Here is a 21,386-nt window from a genome sequence, read left to right as displayed (position 1 = left end):
TCTCGTTGGTGAAAGGCCGCCTCCCCCCGCCCGTCGCTGCTATTAGCTTACTGTGCGGCTTCTTCTATTCCCCTCTCAGTCTCCCGGGCATGTAAATAGCTCACAGCAGCTCGCTCCACGGCGGCTGCTGTGTGATGACAGGAAGCTGGAGGCAGAGCGGTTTCCATAGTAACGGCGATACACATCACCGTTACAGGAAACCGCTCTGCCTACAGCTTCCTGTCATCACACAGCAGCCGCCGTGGAGCGAGCTGCTGTGAGCTATTTACATGCCCGGGAGACGGAGAGGGGATTAGAGGAAGCCGCACAGTAAGCTAATAGCAGCGGCGGCCGCGGGGGTGGGGGTTGGGTGAGGCGGGGGCACTATACTAGCTATACTTGGGCACTAAACTAGCTATACCGAGCACTATACTAGCTATACTGAGCACTATACTAGCTATACCTGGCATTATACTACCTATACTGAGCACTATACTAGCTATACTGAGCACTATACTGAGCACTATACTAGTTATACTGAGCACTATACTAGCTCGGCGTTTAACACGATCTGTCTGCGCATCCTACAAGAAGAACTAGCCACACTTGGTGTGCACCCAAGCCTGCGCCTCTGGATCACAGACTTTCTCACCAACAGGACCCAATCTGTCAGGCTGGGTGAGATCCACTCACAAATTATGACCACGAACACAGGAGCCCCTCAGGGCTGTGTCTTGTCTCCACTGCTGTTTTCCCTATACACTAACAATTGCAGATCCAAGGCAGATTCGGACAAGGTCATTAAGTTCACCGATGACACCACCATTGTTGGTCTCGTCACCAAGGACAACATCCAGGAGTACTCTCAGCAGGTGGAGAGAATCTCTCACTGGTGCAAGGAGTACAAGCTAGTGCTCAACACCGCAAAAACTGTTGAGCTAATCGTTGACTTCAGGAAATCCGCTCCCACCCCACCTCCAATTCACATTGATGGTACGGAAGTGGCCAGAGTGTCTTGCGCCCGTCTCCTGGACACTACCATCTCCAGTGATCTCAGCTGGAGGCCCAACATCACCGCCACCCAAAGGAAAGCCCAACAGAGACTCTACCTCCTTCGTCAGCTGAGGAAGTTTGGCATGGCCCCAGAGATCTTGACCAGCTTCTACTCCGCCACCATTGAATCGATTCTCTGCTCTTCCATTCTGGTCTGGTACTCCGGCACCACCGCCAGCGACAGGCTCACACTTCAGAGGGTCATCAGGGCAGCGGAGAGGGCCATTGGAAGACCTCTCCCTGCACTTGACCTCCTACACAAGAGACGGCTAAGAGCGAGGGCGCTGAGGATCGCTAATGATCCCTCTCACCCGGGCCACCGCTACTTCTGTCAGCTCCCACTGGGACGGAGGCTTCTGGCCATCTCCACAAGGACTGCCAGACACAGTAACTCTTTCTTCCCCTCGGCCGTCAGCCTCCTTAATTCCCTTCACATACTCCCATCAGCAAACAAAAACTAATTGCTGACTGGCCATTCTAAGTCTGACTGGCCATTCTATGACTTTTGGAACTGTTACGGCTAACGTGAACCGCTGGCCGAGTATGTAACGCAAACGTATTACAATAATGTAGATGTAACTTGTCCTCTGTTTATAGTGTTAAGTGTCAACTTTTCTGTTCTTGCTGTTCTATACTACCTATCGTTGCTTTCCTGAGCTATTATGTACTGTGTCAAATTCAATTCCGGGTATGACCCAGTCATGCTTGGCGAAATAAAGATTCCTGATTCTGAGCACTATACTAGCTATACTGAGCACTATACTAGCTATACTGAGCACTATACTAGCTATACTGAGCACTATACTAGCTATACTGGTGTCATGATCGCTGCTGCAGCAGGTATTGCTGGAAGTAGTAGTGCTGCAGCTCAGGCAGTTCTGATCTCTTTCCATGCAAGCTGCATAGCTTTGTCTGCCTTTCCCTGCTGTCAGCTTGTGACTGATTATCATTCACCTGTGTGGGAATCTGCATGTCTGCTCCCATTGGATGACCTCAGTATAAAGATCTGCTTCCTGCAGGACTCCTCGGGTTTTCATAGCTTCAGTTTAAGCCTGTCTTGCTGTCGCTTCAGCCCCCGATCGTGTTTCTTGTTCTAAAGATACTTTGCTGGTTTTGCATCATATATTGGTTCATTGCCCATATATATGCATACCAGCACGTTTATTATTTTCCTTGTATTCGTGTTACGTTGATACATCAGTGACGCTGATGTATACGTACACGAACTGTTTATATCCTGTGTTCAGCTAGTCAGTTCTAGCACGTTGATCACCCGTGCTGAGCTAGTTATCCTGTTCCTGGTCCTGTTTGTGGATTGCGTTCATCTCTGCGAGGAGATAACGAATCCTTCTGAATCCTGTCCTGTTACCGTTTGTGGATTGCGTTCATCTCTGCGAAGAGATAGCGAATCCTTCTGAGTCCTGTTCCCTGTATCGTTCCAGTCCTAAGTCAGTGTTCCTGCTTATGTCATATATCGGTTCATTGCCGATATATACATATGTTAGTCAGACGTTACAAATGGTTTCATTGATAGCTGTAATTGTAATACGCTAGGAAATCATACTATTTGTATATTTATCTGTGTTACGTTCATCTATCTTGATCCTGCTATTTCCTGACTATCCTGTCCTGTCTTTGTGAGGCACGCCATCGCCGCTACGCTTTGGCTGCCTCATTCCAGTCTGTCTTGTTGTGGACGCTTGCTGTCACTAAGTAGCGGCTAGCTAGCAAGCGTTCATTCTGTCTACCTGTCCTGATCTCCTCAGTTCTGGTTTATGCGCTCAGCGCTACTTTGCGCTGAGACGTTATAGCGAAAGCATTGTTTGTGGCTGTCGGATCTGCACCGGCTCTGTGCGCCACAATCTCCTTTTGGAGTCAGTCCTCCCCTCCACTATACTAGGGATAGCCTGTTTCCTTGTGCTAGTGTGTGTACCTCCACGTCAGCTCATGCGTTGCATGCTGACTGTGGAGAATACACCACCAAGCCTTACAACTGGGCACTATACTAGCTATACTGGGCACTATACTAGCTACTATACTAGCTATACTGGGCACTATACTAGCCATACTGGGCACTATACTAGCCATACTGGGCACTATACTAGCCATACTGGGCACTATACTAGCCATACTGGGCACTATACTTGGGCACTATACTAGCTATACCGAGCACTATACTAGCTATACCGCGCACTATACTAGCTATACTGCGCACTATACTAGCTATACTGCGCACTATACTAGCTAGACTGGGCGTTATACTAGCCATACCGAGCACTATACTAGCTATACCCGAGCACTATACTAGCTATACCGAGCACTATACTAGCTATACCGAGCACTATACTAGCTATACCGAGCACTATACTAGCTATACCGAGCACTATACTAGCTATACTGGGCACTTTACTAGCTGTACTGGGTACTATACTGGGCACTTTACTAGATATACTGGGCACTTCACTAGCTATACTAAGCACTACCTACCCATACTGGCCACTATACTAACTATACTGGGACACACTGGGGGAGGGGGGGTTGAAATCACACGGCCAGCATTTCCTACCCCCGTCTTATATGTGGGTCAATCATTTTTCCTGTTTTTTCAGAAAAAAATTGGGGGGGGGGGGGGGGGGGGGGGGTCGGCTTATATGCGGGTCGGCTTGCTTGCGAGTATATACGGTAAACCCACGGCGATTCTAAGGTGAAAAAAATAGATACTTGCCTGTATCCTCCAGAGGCTTCTCCTGTCCTACTGGAGACCACTGCGCCTGCGCAGGAGCCTTCTGAAAATCTCAACCACGCTCCTCTTTATGTACAAGCAGTTCCAACTTACTGCAACCGTACCCATACAGACATAGTACTGCCGTGCATGAAGGAGGTCCGCAGGCAGCAACGGGGGGTGCCAGGAGCACGTGGGAAGCTGCAGGATCCAAAGGTTTCCATTTTCTAAGGCAAGTATGTATTGGGTTTTTTTTTTTTTTTTTTACATTTTTTTCATCTCGGGTACACTTTAAAAGTTAACCTAACCAGTGGTGGCTCAAGGATATGCATGGGAAATTTTCTAGGAGATGGAGTAACCAAGCAGCTCGGGTGGCCCAAACCATTAGAAAAGTATAGAGGGGACTAAAAGACATCGAAAAGCACTCCTTCTAAAAATCAATTCTTGGTATGATTTGCCTTCTAAAAACACTAGGTACTTGTGATAATTTGCAAGCAGGGCTGTGGAGTCGGAGTCGTTGATTTCATAAACTGAGGAGTCGGGGTTGGATGATTTTTGTACAAAATCCACAGCCCTGTTAAGTATTAGACTAAGGAGTCGGAGTTGAGGAGTCGGAGCTATTTTAGGCACCCGGAGTCAGAGTCGTGGTTTCATAAACTGAGGAGTCGGAGCCGGAGTTGCAAGATTTTTGGACCGACTCCACAGCCCTGTTTCAAGTACCTTCTGTTATAAGAAGGCAAATCACATCTAAGATATTGAAGTCCCTCTCAGGGCCGTTTTCCACTAGGAATTACCATCATGCAACAGTTCCTACTGAGCCCAATGCACACTATTACTGCACAATACAATGAGTGTTGCACTGAGATTGCTGTCAAAATGAGCACAAATGCAAAAAAAAAAAAATGCAGCAGGATCAATCAATTATGTTTTTATGCTGCCTATTAATGTTTAGTATGGGACATTCTACCCAATTATTATTTTTTTGGGTGAGGGGGTACATGCTGCCTAATATTATGCAAGATTACAGAAATTGTTATAGTGCAAACAGTACATTCACTGCATTTTGAGTATAAAGCGTTTTGTCCACAGTGTTGACATAGAAAGACCCAACTTATTAGCCCTCCCATTGTTTCTAAGACTACCTCATGAGAGTATTGACAGGACAGAGGGAAGCGTCTGGAGTATTATCATAAGAAGCTATGGGAGCCAGACATGCAATGAACAAAACATTTATGCACTGCCAATTAAAGGACTACTGTAGGGAGTTACGGGGGGGGGGGGGGGGGGGGGGAGTTAAAAACTTACCCAGGGCTTTTAATGGTCCCCCCGCAGACGTCCTGTGCCCGCGCAGCCACTCACCTATGCTCCAGTCCCCACCTTCGGTTCACTTCTGGAATTTCCGACTTTAAAGTCGGAAAACCACTGCACATGCACGGCCGCGCCCTCGCTACTGCTGACGTCACCAGGAGTGTATCACTCAGGCCCAGTACCATCTGCACCTGTGCAGTACACTCCTGGTGATGTCAGCGGGAGAGAGGACACGGCCGAGTAGGTGCAGTGGTTTTCCCACTTTAAATTTCAGAAATTCCAGACGTGAACCAGAGGCGGGGCCCAGAGCATCGGTGTCTAGCTGCACAAGGTCTTCGGGGGACCATTAGAAGCCCCAGGTAAGTTCAACTCTTTTTCCCCCTACAGTAATCTTTTAAAGCAAATTTCCTAGCACACACAAAAGAAATGTGAAGTTTTCTGCAGGGAGCTTCTGCCAGCCCCCCCCGAAGATGTCCCGTGCCGGGACAAAACTATACTCCGGTCTCCTGCCCCGGCTCAGTTTCGTTATCGCCGACTTACAAGTCGACGGTCACTGAGCCTGCGCGGTCCTGGCCGCATGCGTCCTCATTCGCGCTCCTATCACTGGGAGCATCCTACCCAGGATGAGGTTTTCTCGTACTGCGCAGAATGTTCCGGGCAAGGTTGCCGTCAACTTGCAAATTGGCAATAACAAACAAACCTCGGTGGGGTCCAGAAGATCGTTCCGTGATGACGCAGGCACAGGGTGGCTGCAGGGCACTGGCAGAAGCCCCAAGTAAGTTAAACTAAAAAGTAACTTTAGGTTTACTTTAAGAAATTGAAAATTACAACTTAAAAAAAAAAATGAACTTGTAGACAGTATGGAAGAATAAAATGAGTCAAGGATTAGCTTGCATGTTGGAAAGAGGAAGAAGATTTATACAGCTCGTCATATGACTTCAGTTGCCAGTCTAGTAGCAAGAATGAGTTATCCACTCTATTTGTTAAGACAGTGCACATAAAACTGGGGGGATAAAAAAAGAGAACACAAATCAACCAATCATGTGTCAGCTGATTAAAAAAACACAAGGATTCTGATTGGTTCAGCATTTCCACTTTTGTTCTCAGCACCCATCTTGGAAAATTAGCCAAGCGCAAGCGGTTTAAAAAAAAAATTATAATTCGACAACTGACATTAATTAAAATATAAGCTTGAAGCAAATGCTATTGGACAGAAGACGAAGGTCTGAACCACACTGATAATACACACACTGAAAAGACCAAATCAGATGGGACAAGAGCTTTCCTCCTATGTACCAGCAATGGCAAGCTGCCAATAGAGGAGATTACAGCAGCATTAGCTGGGCAATGTCATTTGAACAGAAGCAAAGCTCATATCACCTACATAAGGACACTCATAGAAACACAAGGCAGGCTTACCAAGTTTCAATAAAAATGTACACATTCCAAAAGGGTAACCACTATATGTGAATGTGACTACACAAGCATGCAGGACTCAGGAGGACTACTTTGTTGCTATCATGCCAGCTGACTTTATGTTCTGTATACACAAATATCATGGCAGAATTTTATCTTTCATGATTAAATTGCACAGGCTCAGCAGAAAATGTTTTTGTAATGCTTTGTTTACACAAACACCTGGTAAAAAGTGCAACGCAGCACTTGCACATGTTTGTCACGAGTGGTTTAACACCTGAAATATGGGCAAACTAAACTAGTCCAATGTACACTGCATCCTAGGAAGAACATCAAACCCATCTTTGCCATTTCCAATGAAGGCATTTGTAGCCATTATTCTGTGCCCGTAGGATGCATACCACTTTTACCTGGATACCCCAAGGGTAATCCCTAAAATACCGCTTGTGTACTGACATGAATTGGGGATCCCAAGACAGCATTTTAAGGCCCATATACAATTACTGTTTCCTCCTAGGTGATATTTTCCTACCGCATCAATTAAATGCCTAATGGGTCCTAATGACCCTTTCCGAACCTCTCTCGGTCCCCGTTCCAGCGCTGGCTCCCCCGTAGCAGTATTCCACCAATTTGATTAAATACTGCTCACTCCGCCGCCAAAGGGAGTGCGCAGTATGGAGCCGCTGGTCTTCGGGAGGACTCGGGGGATTCAAACAGAGGAGCTGCGCTGCAACCAGAGGCGAGGGAAGGCTCTATAGGACCCAGAGCTTTACCTCTCATCATTAAGTATCTGATTATTTTTTTATGATTCCCAATGACTTTAGCTCCTCCTCCTGTGTTGTCCGGATCATGAACGAATCGTTCATTTGATCTGGATCTTTTTTTGTGAGTAGAATCATTCGGATCATCACAATGGAAGATTCGGTTCACAGTGGATGTCTGTCTGGAAGAAACAGGAACATACAGAATGTACAGTGCAGGGAAAGTCCTGTCCTGCTAGTAATTTCAACCCCAAAATGATTCCCTAGTAAAAATGATTCAAATGATTCGGTTCAAAGATCCAGATCTTTTCAATGATCCGATTCAAATGATCCAAATCCTTAAAAAGATCCGGACTTCCTATCACTAACCTGGATCGGCTGCTTTAAGAGCTGCATAATGCAGCTCAATCTGACGTCCAACTTCAACACCACCATGCGTTGCGTTAGGGGCACGTTATGCGACCATAACGTCCCCTAAAACGCAACGTCTTGGTGGGAAAGTAGCCTTAACCCCCTTGCCGTTACAATTCTGGTGGCAAGGGGGCAGCGCAAAACTGACAAGCGACAAAGCTGACAAGCGGCATCCCCCTATCCACTCTGATCGCCTTCGGCAATCAGAGTAAGCAGGAAATCCCATTCAGAACGGGATTTCCTGCTGGGCTTCCCCGGTCGCCAAAGAGACCGGGCGGGATGACGTCACCGACGTCATGGACGTCGGGACGTCAGAGGGAATCCCGATCCACCCCTCAGCGCTGCCTGGCACTGATTGGCCAGGTTGCGCAAGGGGTCTGGAGGGGAGGGGGGGGGCGGCGCGGCGGCGAATCGGCGGCGATCAGAAACTGCACGTGGCTAGCAAAGGCGCTAGCTGCGTGCAGGAAAAAAAATAAAAATTGAAAATCGGACCAGCGGGGCGTGAGAAATCCTCCTACGCAGGTTACCCCGAGCTGAGCTCGGGATAACCGGCAAGAAGGTTAAAGAGAATATGAAAAATTATCTCCTAGGTAAAAAAAAAATCAGTTGAAAAGTGAATTGAATAAAGGTCTAAAGGTGGCCACACACCATACAATTTTTTAAATTTCTGTTCAATTCAAGAAAAGCAATCAAGTTTTAAGACCGATTGTAACAATTCAACAATCTGACCAACACACCTATGTTCAATTTTTCCCCAATCATGAATAAATGAAAAAATTGATTGGAACTGTACATCAAGTAATTGACAATCCATCACACATTTTTGCCGCTAATGGAAGTCTATGGGCCGAAGGAAAAAAAAACACATAAAAACGGATATGCATTTATAAGCCTGCGTTTTTAAAACGCTGGTTTTGTTGCATAATATTCACATTCATTTTTCATGAATGTAATGGTATGCATTTTCATGCAGTTTTATATGAGTTTTTCCTCCCAAAAAATATTTTTTTTTGCTGTATTTCTGTTTCCTGTTGTCTTACTCGTGATTTGCATAAATGGAAATATAAAATGCATGGAAAACGCATGTATGCGAATTGCAAACGCATTAAAACGCGTGAAAAATGCATCGCAAACGCACCAAAAACACAGTAAAAACGCACATAACATTAACATAAAACGCAGCCTTTCACCCTATGATATGTGTGCACTCAGCCTCAGTGTATACAGTGGTGAACCCAATACCCACCCTAGTGGCTGGATAGTGCACTAGTTAAGGGCATTGCCTCTGACATAGACCAGGGTATGACTCCTGGCTGAAGTCAACACCTACTTAGTAAAGGGTAGTTTTTTTTTTCTATTAAAGGATACCACAACTGACATGTGGCATAATGAGATAGACATGGGTATGTACAGTGCCTAGCACACAAATAACTATGCTGTGTTCCTTTTTTTCTTTCTCTGCCTGAAAGAGGTAAATATCAGGTATGTAAGTGGCTGACTCAGGCCTGACTCAGACAGGAAGTGACTACAGTGTGACCTTCACTGATAAGAAATTCCAACTATAAAACACTTTCCTAGAAGAAAATGGCTTCTGAGAGCAAGAAATAGATAAAAAAGGGGGAAATTCTTATCAGTGAGGGTCACACTGTAGTCACTTCCTGTCTGAGTCAGGACTGAGTCAGCCACTTACATACCTGATATTTACCTCTTTCAGGCAGAGAAAGAAAAAAAGGAACACAGCATAGTTATTTGTGTGCTAGGCACTGTACATACCCATGTCTATCTCATTATGCCACATGTCAGTTGTGGTATCCTTTAATGAATAACACTTATATTGCACCTTTCTCCTGGTGGACTCAAAGCTCCAGAGCTGCAGCCACTAGGGTGCGCTCTATAGGCAGTAGCAGTGTTAGTGAGTCTTGCCCAAGGTATCCTTACTGAATAGATGCTGGCTTACTGAACAGGAAGAGCTGAGATTTCAACCTAGGTCACTTTCAGTCACCCATCACGCCTGTGGCACCAGATAGATCAGAATTAGAGAGGAGAATTAGGTTAGAAATCCTTATTTCTCTGTTTAAGAAGCACAACGCCTCTGTTCTGCTTGAATGACAGCACCCTAGCCACCATTACATAAATGATTTATATTTTATGAACCATGTTTATCATAAGACAAAGCATTTGAAGGACAAAAGCAGGCATGGGCAGGAGCAGCAGGGTGGGATGAGAGATGGAGGATACAGGACCGGCCACACCTAGGCTGACACAAATGGATGTGACTGACAGACGCTACAGGATATGCAAAACAAAATCAGATATAACCACCCTGTCACATGTAAGCAATGTAAAGCTTTATAGAAAATGTGACACATTACAGAGATGCTTCCTGAGGCATGTGTGCGGCCACTGGAAGAGATTATTCAGCACAGAAAAGGGCTGCAGCTAGGAAGCAACCAATTAATAATCTCAGGGGTCAATGAATAACAGAGGAAAACCAATACAAGGCAAATAAAGGAGGATGCCACATTTGCTAAAGCAATAAAATAAAAACTGCTCTGCCACAACATCTACCAACAAGAATACAAGCCATGAACCATGTATTCTTATGGCTTAATGTGGCTCACAGTGATCACAGGGTCTGGAGCCAATGAAATCAGCTCCTCACCAGCTCACAGAGCTCTGCCGTTATCCTGACGGCAGGAAAAGTGGGCTGTGGTGAGGGAGAGAGCGGTGCGATCAGCGGGAGCGGCGAGAGCAAGTGGCGGCGGTGAGTGAAATATACGCCCCGGCAGGGGTAACAGCTCCCAAGCAGGGCATAGATTTCAATTAGGGTTGTCCGTAAGCGGTTAAACAAGACTTCCCCAGAAAGCTTGCAGTAATGATAATGTCCTGTTCAGTAAGCCTGCACCTGTTCAGTTAGGAGACCTTGGGCAAGACTCCCTAACTCTGCTACTGCCTATAGAGCGTGCCCTAGTGGCTGCAGCTCTGGGGCTTTGAGTCCCCCAGGAGAAAAATGCGATATAAATGTTCTGTGTCTTGTCTAACATTGGTTGCACCACAGCAACTGCTAGCTTTTCACTGCCTGATACAATACAAAGCTATGCGAATGTCACTTATGTACTGCTCACACCAAAGCCCCTCTCCCCTTCCAGCATTGGCCAGACAACGAACAGCCATGTCTGATATACAGTTTATCATTATTATATTGTAATATTGATCACAAATGCCACTGTTTCAATAGATGTTTGTGTTTATATCAAATCTAAATCAAACATCTAATCTGAAAACATCATGTTGCTTACTTACACCTTTATGCTGACCATACATTATGCAATCTTGACTGTAAAATCTTGTCCAATTTCACCAAATCTATGTAGTATGTCCAATTGGCTGAAATTTTCCATCCAGTACGATCGAAATTTTGATTGATTTTTGCCACAAATCGATGCAGCTTTTAAGGTAGCCATACATCTAGCAATTCTTATTAAATCCACAAAGTGATCTACTTCAGTACGGTTGATCAAAACTTGACAGACTAGTGGCCCACGCACTACAAGCGATATCCTACACAATTCACTGTCACTAATCAATCTGACCGTGAAAAAGACAAGTGTGACCCTGCCTAATTGAACCAAATTGTATGAAATGTTTAGAATCTAAAACTCACAAATGTGTTAGTAAATAATACAATAACATTCACTGAGGCAAGTGCACTAATACAGTTACAACTTACAAAGAAAGAAAGAAGGCACTAATCACATCTGAAAATCTTTAGGGAAGAGAAAACACTGAGCAACTATTGTTCACTGCTCCTCATTCCACCTGATGGCACCATAAGATGCCTAAGCAGAGTACACAAAAGTCGTTTGAAACATCCAAACTACAGGTTTCCCTGTATCTGACAGTAATTTTTGTGAAAAATGTAGTCAAACGACAACGAAATCGGAAGTTTTGACAGATCCAACCGGCAGATATAACTCAGAAGACTGTTTGGCAGATATCGTGCAGTCAGCTAGGCGTGTACAATGTCGTTTAAACTACATAGTTTCACAGAATGCGGGTATATCATGTAAAATGATGCTTCTGCTTGTAGTATTCAAAAGACTTGGTCATTTGGAATATCAGTGTGTGGACATCGTTTGAAAAATGTATTTCTTTTTGCCAGAGTAAGGCCAAGTTCACACGGGCGATTATGGGTCGTTTCCCCCCGGCCGCGGCTTTTGTCATTAAACACTTGCCCATTCATAGGTACACTTGCTCTATTACAGTCTCAGCAGGAATTATGATTCGAATTGGCAACACCTGTAACATAGTTTCCTGCTGTTTACAGTCGTTTGCCGCCTTCCGATATCGATTTTGCCAGTAGTTTCTGCTGACCATGAAAGCAGCATGCTGCTTACTGCCTCATATCCATGCGCCCCTCCGGTGAGGAAAAACAACAAAAGATGTCAAATGCTTTTCTGCACACTTGCAGAAAAGCTACTGGCCGCCAAGCCGGCATACACCCGCAGGAACCGGCCCTAATGTTGTTTGCACAACTTTGCTCATTTGTTTGTGGTAGCTTTAATCTAGCATGTGTGTGGACCCCTACTCACCTTCCTGATCGACAAAAAAAACAGAAATCAATTAGTAGTTGATCTATCAGCTATTGACAACAGTTCAGCAAATCAAGATGATTAAAGGATACCCGAAGTGACGTGATGAGATAGACATGTGTATGTACAGTGCCTAGCACACAAATAACTATGCTGTGTTCCTTTTTTTCTTTCTCTGTCTGAAAGAGTCTGAGGGCAGCCATCGGCCCAGTACCTGAGGGAACCATACTGGCCACGATGGACGTGGAGTCCCTGTACACGAACATTCCCCATGATAATGGTATTGCGGCCTGCCGTAAATATCTTCAGGGTCAGGGCATACCTGTAAAGCCTATTACTGGACTGATCAAATTCATTCTCACTCACAATTATTTCACTTTTGGACAGGACCTCTATTTACAGCAGATGGGCGTGGCAATGGGTTCGCGATTCGCTCCACAGTATGCAAATCTATTCATGGCCAAAATCGAAGAGGAATACCTTAATGCATGTGACATAAAACCCTTGGCCTACTTCCGCTTCATTGATGATATTTTAATCATCTGGTCCGCAAGTGAGGAGGATCTACTCCAGTTCCACAGGAACTTCAATGCCTTCCATCCTACAATCAAATTGAAACTTACCTACTCTCACACAGAGATTAACTTTCTGGACACCACCATATACATCAGGGGTAACAACATACAAACCTCTGTGTGTATCGCAAACCTACAGACCGTCCCACATACCTAAGATATGACAGTTTTCATCCCAAGCACATTAAAGAGAACCCGAGGTGGGTTTGAAGAATATTATCTGCATACAGAGGCTGGATCTGCCTATACAGCCCAGCCTCTGTTGCTATCCCAACCCCCCCTAAGGTCCCCCTGCACTCTGCAATCCCTCATAAATCACAGCCACGCTGCTGACAAACAGCTTGTCAGAGCTGGCTGTGTTTATCTCTATAGTGTCAGTCTGCTGCTCTCCCCGCCTCCTGCAGAGCTCCAGTCCCCGCCTGCATCCCTTCCCTCCCTGCTGATTGGAGGGAAGGGACGGGGGCAGGGACTGGAGCTATGCAGGAGGCGGGGGAGCAGCTGAGACTGACACTACAGATGTAAACACAGCCTCACAGCACGGCTGTGATTTATGAGGGATTGCAGAGTGCAGGGGGACCTTAGTGGGGTTTGGGATAGCAACAGAGGCTGGGCTGTATAGGCAGATCCAGCCTCTGTATGCAGATAACATTCTTTAAACACACCTCGGGTTCTCTGTAAGAACTCTATAATTTACAGCCAAGCTATAAGGTACAACCGGATTTGTTCTGACAGGATGGACAGAGACAAGCACCTGGATCGCCTTAAGAACACTATCATTAAACAAGGTTACAGTCCTCCTATGGCTGAGGCCCAAATCAGGAAAGCCAGCAACATCCCCAGGACTGAACTCCTGAAATATAAGCAAAACCAGAAAGAGAAACGTGTCCCTTTGGTTGTCACCTACAACCCACACCTGGAAATCTTAAGGAGGATTGCTAAGGAACTTCATCCCATGTTACACAAGGATCACAGACTGAGAACAATATTCCCTAAACCTCCACTCTTGTCATATCGGCAACCACACAATCTAAAACAGCTGATTGTCAGGAGCTCTTTGAATAGGCCTCAACAAAACGGAACATCACCCTGCCGACAAAAAATATGTGGGACCTGCAGACACATTTACTCCACTGACAGGGTAACGATACCAGGTTCACAACAGGAGTACAGAGTACAAGGTAAATTTTCCTGTGGGTCCACCAATCTGGTATATCTGATCATGTGTGCTAAATGCCCCAATGTTATGTACGTGGGAGAAACTGGACAAACACTGCGCAAACGTATGAATGGACACAGGCACACTATTAATGATACCAAATCTGGACTCCCAGTTGCTACACACTTTCGGTCCAACGGACACAGCATGGATGATCTTCGTGTCACTGCCCTGAAGGGCGGTTTCAAAACGTCAAATGACCGATTAATAGCAGAAACAAAATGTATAAATTGGTTCAAAGCTGTGCAGAAGGGTTTGAATAAGGACAACAACTTTCTATATTGGTATGAGATTGATGATAAATGAACTGTCTCAGCTACTCTAGCTGAACTGGTGAACTAAGAATTTACGATACCTCTGGGTCAATCCTAATACCAGGTCTGTGAGCAATAGAGTAAACAAGGATCCTTATCTTACCCCATTTAGATGGTCTGTTAGTATTAAGGCATCTTAATGACGTATTTATGTTTGAAAAAAATATCTGTTTTCCCTTTTGATGTTGCATGTATATAAGCTGTCTGTACCACCAGCTTGCAAACTAACAGGATGTAAACCTGACGAAGGCTGCAAGGCCGAAAGCTTGTTTATTCTTATTCATTTGTAGTTAGCCAATAAATGGTATCATCCTGATTTAAAACTTCTTGCTTTTACTGATGGCTAACATGGTACAATACCCTACTGCTACTACTATGAAAGAGTTAAGTATCAGGTATGTAAGTGGCTGACTCAGTCCTGACTCTGACAGGAAGTGACTACAGTGTGACCCTCACTGATAAGAAATTCCAACTATAAAACACTTTCCTAGCAGAAAATAGCTTCTGAGAGCAAGAAAGAGATAAAAAGGGGGCATTTCTTATCAGTGAAGGTCACACTGTAGTCACTTCCTGTCTGAGTCAGCCACTTACATACCTGATATTAACTATTTCATGCAGAGAAAGAAAAAACGGAACACAGCATAGTTATTTGTGTGCTAGGCACTGTACATACACATGTCTATCTCATCATGTCACGTCACTTCGGGTATCCTTTAAACCGCAATGTCCTGTTGTGATTATGCCCTGAATTTACACATACAAAAAAAAAAGCTAATTACCTTAAGAGAGGAAAGCCTCAGGATCCTATTAAGGCAATGTCGCTAATCACGTTGGGGATGCGCAGCTCCTCCTCCTCCAGAGTGGTCGCGCAATAGCCGACCGAGCCCGCCCACGCATGCACAGTAAGCCGTGGGCTCCATGCTACTGCACAGGTGGACTCGTGTAGACATGATAGGGGAAGAGGGTATAGGCCACCCCCCAGCCACCTCAGGTATCCACAGCTGGGGACTTGTTTATCCAGAAACGTCAACCTCCAAAAAAAACGCTTAACATAGCGTAAAAGTGTAAGGGATATATTCCCGCATTTATTTAAAAAATAGGTCACATAAAAAAGTTGTGGACACAGTCCATAAAACACTTGCAGGTGCAAAAAAGCCAAGGGAAGCGTGTAGCTCTGAAGTGGCCAGCCGCGCTGGAAACGCTGCTCCGGCTCACATCCCCGCTAGACCACCGCTCGTGATTGGAGAAGCGTGTATCAGACAGTCTCCGCGTCCGGTGACGTCACACGCGTAGCGCCGCTCCGTAGGGTTATGATAGGGGAGGAGGAGCTGCACGGCCCTGATGTGAAGGGGGTCGCGATCAGCAACGGGGGCTTCCGACCACGAGGGAAGCCTCAATAGGATTCTGAGGCTTGCCTCTCCTCAGGGTAAGTACAGTATCTGAACCCGAGCTTCGGGTCGGGAACACTTTAAGCTAAGTACACTTGCTCTATTACAGTCACCGCAGGAATTGTGATTTGATCCTTTGGGTGACAGTTTGGGGCCGAGCGTTGTAGAGATGCGATGCTAGCCTTGAGGCTAGGAACACGTCTTTTGCTATGGAGGAAGGAGAAGAGACACTCAGTGGAGAGATTTCCAGCTGGCAGGGCGAGTTGGTCAGGCTCCGTCATCACTTGAGGGTTGTTGGAGTGTCATTGTCACTATGGATCTCAAGTGCTGGATCTTTAGGCAATGTCAGGAGTCTCCTGTCGGGAGCATCATTACTTACCTACAAGGTGCTGCTCCTCTGGCCCATATAGCATGCAACATCTTCTCCACCCAACCAGCATCATCTGGAGGAATGCTCAAGCTCCCGGCATGTCTCGCTCACCGCAATGCATGCCAAGAGAAGAAGTCCATGAATGCGGCTACAAAGCAGGGGAAGCAACAAGTAGAATATCAATAAGAGTACTGATATTATACTACTGTGTAGAGGCTAATTCTAATAGTAGCATATCGATAACTTTTACTGATATTTTACTATCACCTAATCCAACTCTCTTCTCCCTCCCCTTTTCCAATTCCTAAAGGTGGAAACTAATGACACAGTTTGGCGATCGTTTACAACCTATTATTCGTATGAGCAATCCAAAATGATCATTTGGGTCCACTAACAGATGAAAATCTAACCAGAGCACATTAATGAAATTGACACGATTGTATTGTTAAGGTGCTCATACATGTAGTGATGATGGAAAATTCAACCAAGAGTCAAGTCTCTCTCTGATCGAATCTGATTAGAGAGAGATCTGTCAGCTGCCCATACATCGCAGGCCGATTCCTGATCGATTTCAGAATCGGCCTTTTGACACCACATCTGCCAGCTGGATGCTGTTTCCCCTATATTCAAATGTTAGCCTCCCCTCCGGAGCCAGCAGAAGAAACAGACAGCTAAGGTATACTGCATCGGGCGGGCCCGTTTGACATGGGGGGGGGGGGGGGGAGGGGGGCAGCACCGGGGGTTTTGTTGCTCCACCCAATATTGCTCGCTGTTACTGCCGTGCGCCGATCGACCACGACAGCATGACCTCTTACAGCATGTCTGATCGATACATGCGACCAATTGGTCCCATTGTCGATTGGGCATGCTCTTGGCAGCACCAATTTTCATCTTTGATATTATAAAATCAGATGGTCGATCAGCAGCCAAGACGATAGATGCTTGTCTGCCTTAACACTGACCTAATACCACCGCCACCATCTCTGCGTCACCTATTACCAACATTTATCAAGCACCGCCGGCGCCCAAATTACACAGTTGTCGCAGCAAAATTCGCAATTTCTGTAGCAGCGGCACCCATATTACACAACAGTCGCTGGCGTCCAAATTACCTGCTTCGCTGAAAACATTTAACAGGCAACATGATCAGACACTCATAATCATAATGGCAAGTCCAGCAGCTTCTGTGTGGCATACCCAATAGCCATGACAATAACATTCAACACACAAACAGGTTCAACAACAACCTGTCAAAACAGCCTCCCATCAGTCAGCAGAATAACAGGACCCCTCCCTCCTAACATAACCTCGCCTCACAAAGCCCACTCCGCTTTTCCAGTTTCCACACATGTCATCTCACCTAAACACACAGAGCCTCTCGCTGGGGTTACAGCCACGGAACGTCACAGCCCAGCTCAGCAGCACGCAGCCATCTTGTCTCTCCGAGCTGGAGAGGAGCTGAGCTACAGTACGTCACGTGACACGGGTACAGTCCGCTCGGCGCTGGGCGGGGTAGCCATCGCTGCAACAGCCAGTCCTGAAAGGTGGGAGGCGTGACTGTGATGGAGCCAAGGGACGAGGCAAGGATCCGAGCGTGAAAGCGTTTCCATAGCAACTCTGCCTCCTCCCTTCTGCAGACAATGGGATCTGTATATGGCTGTCCAGCATTTACATCTCTGAAAACTGGACTATGATGGAATGTTGCCCCCGCTATAACAGCAGAGGGTGAAAGAAGTAGCTGAGGAGCAAAAGGCTGCCTTGTGCTTTTCTGTGTTATGCATGTAATGCATCAGCACCTATACAATGACAGTCAAATCAATTATCTCCAAAGATTCATGCAATGAAGCAAACACTAGAGGTGGCCATTAATCTAGCGATTTGGCAGCCGATTGACCATCCGATTCGATTCAATAATTAATATTGAATGAGATACAAATTAGTGCCGCCACAAGCATACCTGATCAACGATTCAACCAATTTCGTCCCGAAACTGGTCAAATGTATCAATTGGACATGCTGCAAAATCTCTGGCCGAGATTGAGACCGTGGTCGATTGGGTGTACGGCAATTACAGTGTGCAATATTTTGGATGGGCGACAGAACCCCCGCTGCTGTCCTAACTGTGCCCCCCGTCCGTTCATTTATATTTACCTGACCACTGTCACCCGTGGCAGAGCCCATCAATATTTCAAATTCACGCCCCACTCACTGTTGGTGGTGTGTGATGTCATACACGTGCCTCACATGCAATAAACTAGCAGCGAGTGGGGCGGCAATGCAAAAGATGGAATTTTAATGTAGGGTTGCAAATTGACATTAAGGGGGCGGTGGCAGATGCGGTGTCACAAGACCGATTCCCGAGAGATATCATGCTGAAATTGATGGGCAATGGGCCTGTGGCGTATGGGCAGACAACAGATGTTTCTCTTATCAGATTCGATCAGAGTGAGATCTGTTTCTTGGTGGAATCTGCCCATACATTGCTAGATGTATGGGCATCTTAAATTTTAATTGCCTAGACCAGTGGTCCTCAAACTTAGGCCCGCGGGCCGAATGCGGCCCCCAAGGTTTTTTCACTGGCCCTCCAAACCAAAATGTATAACTTATGTATGTGGCCCACTGCACTTTTAAATATCAGCTACCCGCATATAGAATAGCAGTGCTGGCAGTCACCACCCATCCACATACTGTAGAAGCCAGCAAGCAGTCATTCCCTGGCTTCCAATCCGATTCTGCATAAGGTGACACTGCTGTCCAACTGGACGGCAGGTTGTCATCTGGGTATGCTTCACTGTCTGGAGCACAAAGATGTTCTTCTGGGCACCGCATGACTTAGTGGCTGCTGCTGGGAGCTCTCCTCCGCGCATGATTGGGGGGAATCAATACCTAGATTCAATGTAATGTTTTTCAACATTATTTTATGTATGTTCCGGCCCCCCGGCAGTCTGAAGCCCTTTACCAAAAAAGTTTGGGGACATCTGGGAGGAATGTCCACTTACCTGGGGCTTCTTCCAGCCCCCTGCATCCGTCCTGTGCCCTCACCGCAGCTCAGGTGGCTCCCGGAGCCCTCCAGTGGAAAAGCCGACCTCACTAGTTCAGCTTCCGGGTAGGCTTCTCCTGCGTTTCAGCGTGCGGCTCACTGGTTGCTCTGACGTCTTCCGGACTGTACTGCACAGGCGCAGATCTACTGATGTCTCTGCGACTATGAGAGCCGTTCGCGCAGGCGCAGGGGACATCCTGCAACGGAGGGTACCATGGCCACCGGCGGTAAGCGGAACTGCGGCGAGGGCACAGGCAGGGGCTGGAGGAAGCCCCAGGTCAGGGCCAGAGCTGCCATAGGAAAAAAAATGGTAATTGCCCCAGAGCCTGTAGGGGCCCCAAGGTGTCCCTCCCCCATCTTAACTGTTGCTCCCCAGGGACTCTGCAGAGTCTGTTAAGTTGGGAGGTGATTGGGGGAGGGTCAGCAGCCAGCTCAGGGGCCTAGGAGGAAAATGTGGCTGTAACAAAGGGCCTCTAATGACAATTTTTGGTCGGTGGGGTGTCTGTTGGGGGGCCCCCAGGCTAATTTTGCCCTAGGGCCCAATTGTTACTTGAACGGGCCCTGCCCCAGGTAAGTGGATTTTTTTATTTTCATACAGCTCAGATGTATTATTTCCACTGGGGTGCTGAAAATGTATCATTTCCACCACCTGTGCTGATTAACATCCGAAACGCTATTTGGATTCAGATACATTCTGCTGAAATCTGCCGTATGCATAATTTTTTTCCCAGACACAATTTGGATGCAGACTATTGACTTGAATAGACTGTGTTTCTGTATCAGAAATCAATTGCGGGAAACAGCTGCAATTCAAGGCTAGTAGAAATGGGCCCTAAAGGGGTGATTGGAGAGGGTGCTTTGAGAACAGAAGGGGTTGAGTGGCTGGTGGAATGGGAGTGAGGCTATTTTTTTATTATTATAATGTATTTATATAGCACTGACATCTTCCGCAGCACTGTACAGAGTATATACAGCCTTGTCACTTAACTGTCCCTCAGAAGGGCGCACAATCTAATTCTACCATAGTCATATGTCAATCATAGTCTAGGGCCATTTTTTTTTAGAGGGAAGCCAATTTACTGATCTGTATGTTTTGAGGATGTGGGAGGAAACCGGAGTGCCCAGACAAAACCCACACAGATACGGGGAAAACATACCAACTCGATGCAAATAGTTCCTTGGCTGGGATTTGAACCAGGGACCACTACGCCACCACACTGCCCATTGAGGATGCAAGGGGGTGGGTGGGAAAAGAGAGAAGTTATTGAGGGTTTGGAGGAGAGAGGGTGATGCTGCTGATGATGATGCTGGAGGTAGAGAAGGGCTGCCTTATTGAAGGTCTGTAGGGAAGAAAGTGAGGATGCTGGGGAGTATATGGGAGAGAGGGGCTTATTCAGGCTCTGGGAGGCCTCATACACATAGTTGTCAGGGATCGGAACTCGATCTCTAAGGCGGCATTGCACGGCCGACACAGTATAGACGCATCACTAAACTACAGACCAGTAATGCGTTCTGTTGCTACGCGGGGGAGGAGGGCCGACAGCAGCGCGAGAGTGACATCATACAGCAGGCAACGTGAGCAAAGAGAACAATGCTCTCTGGCAGTGCTCAGCCAAATCGATCTGTCGGGCTGATTGCTGGTGGCCACAGCATCTAGATCATCGGGGGCTGCTGTACACATGCTAGATTCTAGGCAGAGGCAGTTGATTCTCTCCCCTTGCTACACCCTAAGCATTGCGGTGTGAAGCGAGGGGACTGGCACATCGCACCACAACACTTAACTCAAATGTAAAACCGGCCTTACAGTTACCTGGAGCTTCCTCCAGCCCCCTGTAGGCCTAGGCTCCCTCGCCTATTCCCCCGGGCTGCTCCATTATCTTAAGTACACCAGGATATGTCCAGGCAAAAAAAAACCACTTACCTCAGGCTTCCTCCAGCCCCCGGCAGCCATCCTGTGCCCTTGCTGCAGCTCCCGGTCTCCTCCGCTGCAGATGCCAATCTCACCAGGTCGGCTTTCCGGATTGGCTTCTTGTGCACAATTCACGTTGTCGTGCTGACGTCATCAGGACAGTCCTGCACATACAGTCCTGATGACGTCAGCACGACCATGTGACCCACGCGGTGGAGCGCACAAGAAGCCAACCTGGCAAGGTTGGCATCTGCAGCAGAGGGGACCGGAGCTGCGGCGAGGAAGCCCCTGCTACTGGGTTGTTGTTTTTTTTTGCCTGGATATATACTTTA

General features: G+C 46.6%; 1 protein-coding gene across 5 annotated transcripts in view; it reads right to left on the bottom strand.

The window, feature by feature from the left end:
• KIDINS220 (kinase D interacting substrate 220) overlaps positions 1 to 17,642 on the bottom strand; it is a 204,143-nt gene extending 186,501 nt beyond the window's left edge. For 3 of the 5 annotated variants that reach the window (XM_068280330.1, XM_068280331.1, XM_068280333.1), the window contains exon 1: positions 17,466 to 17,642. The gene's annotated coding sequence lies outside the window, so the exon portion shown is untranslated. The remainder of the gene's footprint in view (positions 1 to 17,465) is intronic. The other 2 variants (XM_068280334.1, XM_068280335.1) reach the window with 2 other exon arrangements.
• Between the last annotated feature and the right edge of the window lie 3,744 nt (positions 17,643 to 21,386).

This window comes from Hyperolius riggenbachi, chromosome 4, assembly GCF_040937935.1.
Source record: "Hyperolius riggenbachi isolate aHypRig1 chromosome 4, aHypRig1.pri, whole genome shotgun sequence".
NCBI classification, from domain to species: domain Eukaryota; kingdom Metazoa; phylum Chordata; class Amphibia; order Anura; family Hyperoliidae; genus Hyperolius; species Hyperolius riggenbachi.
The sequence above is the reverse complement of the archived record's forward strand: the minus strand, read 5'-3'. Positions and strand labels throughout refer to the sequence as shown.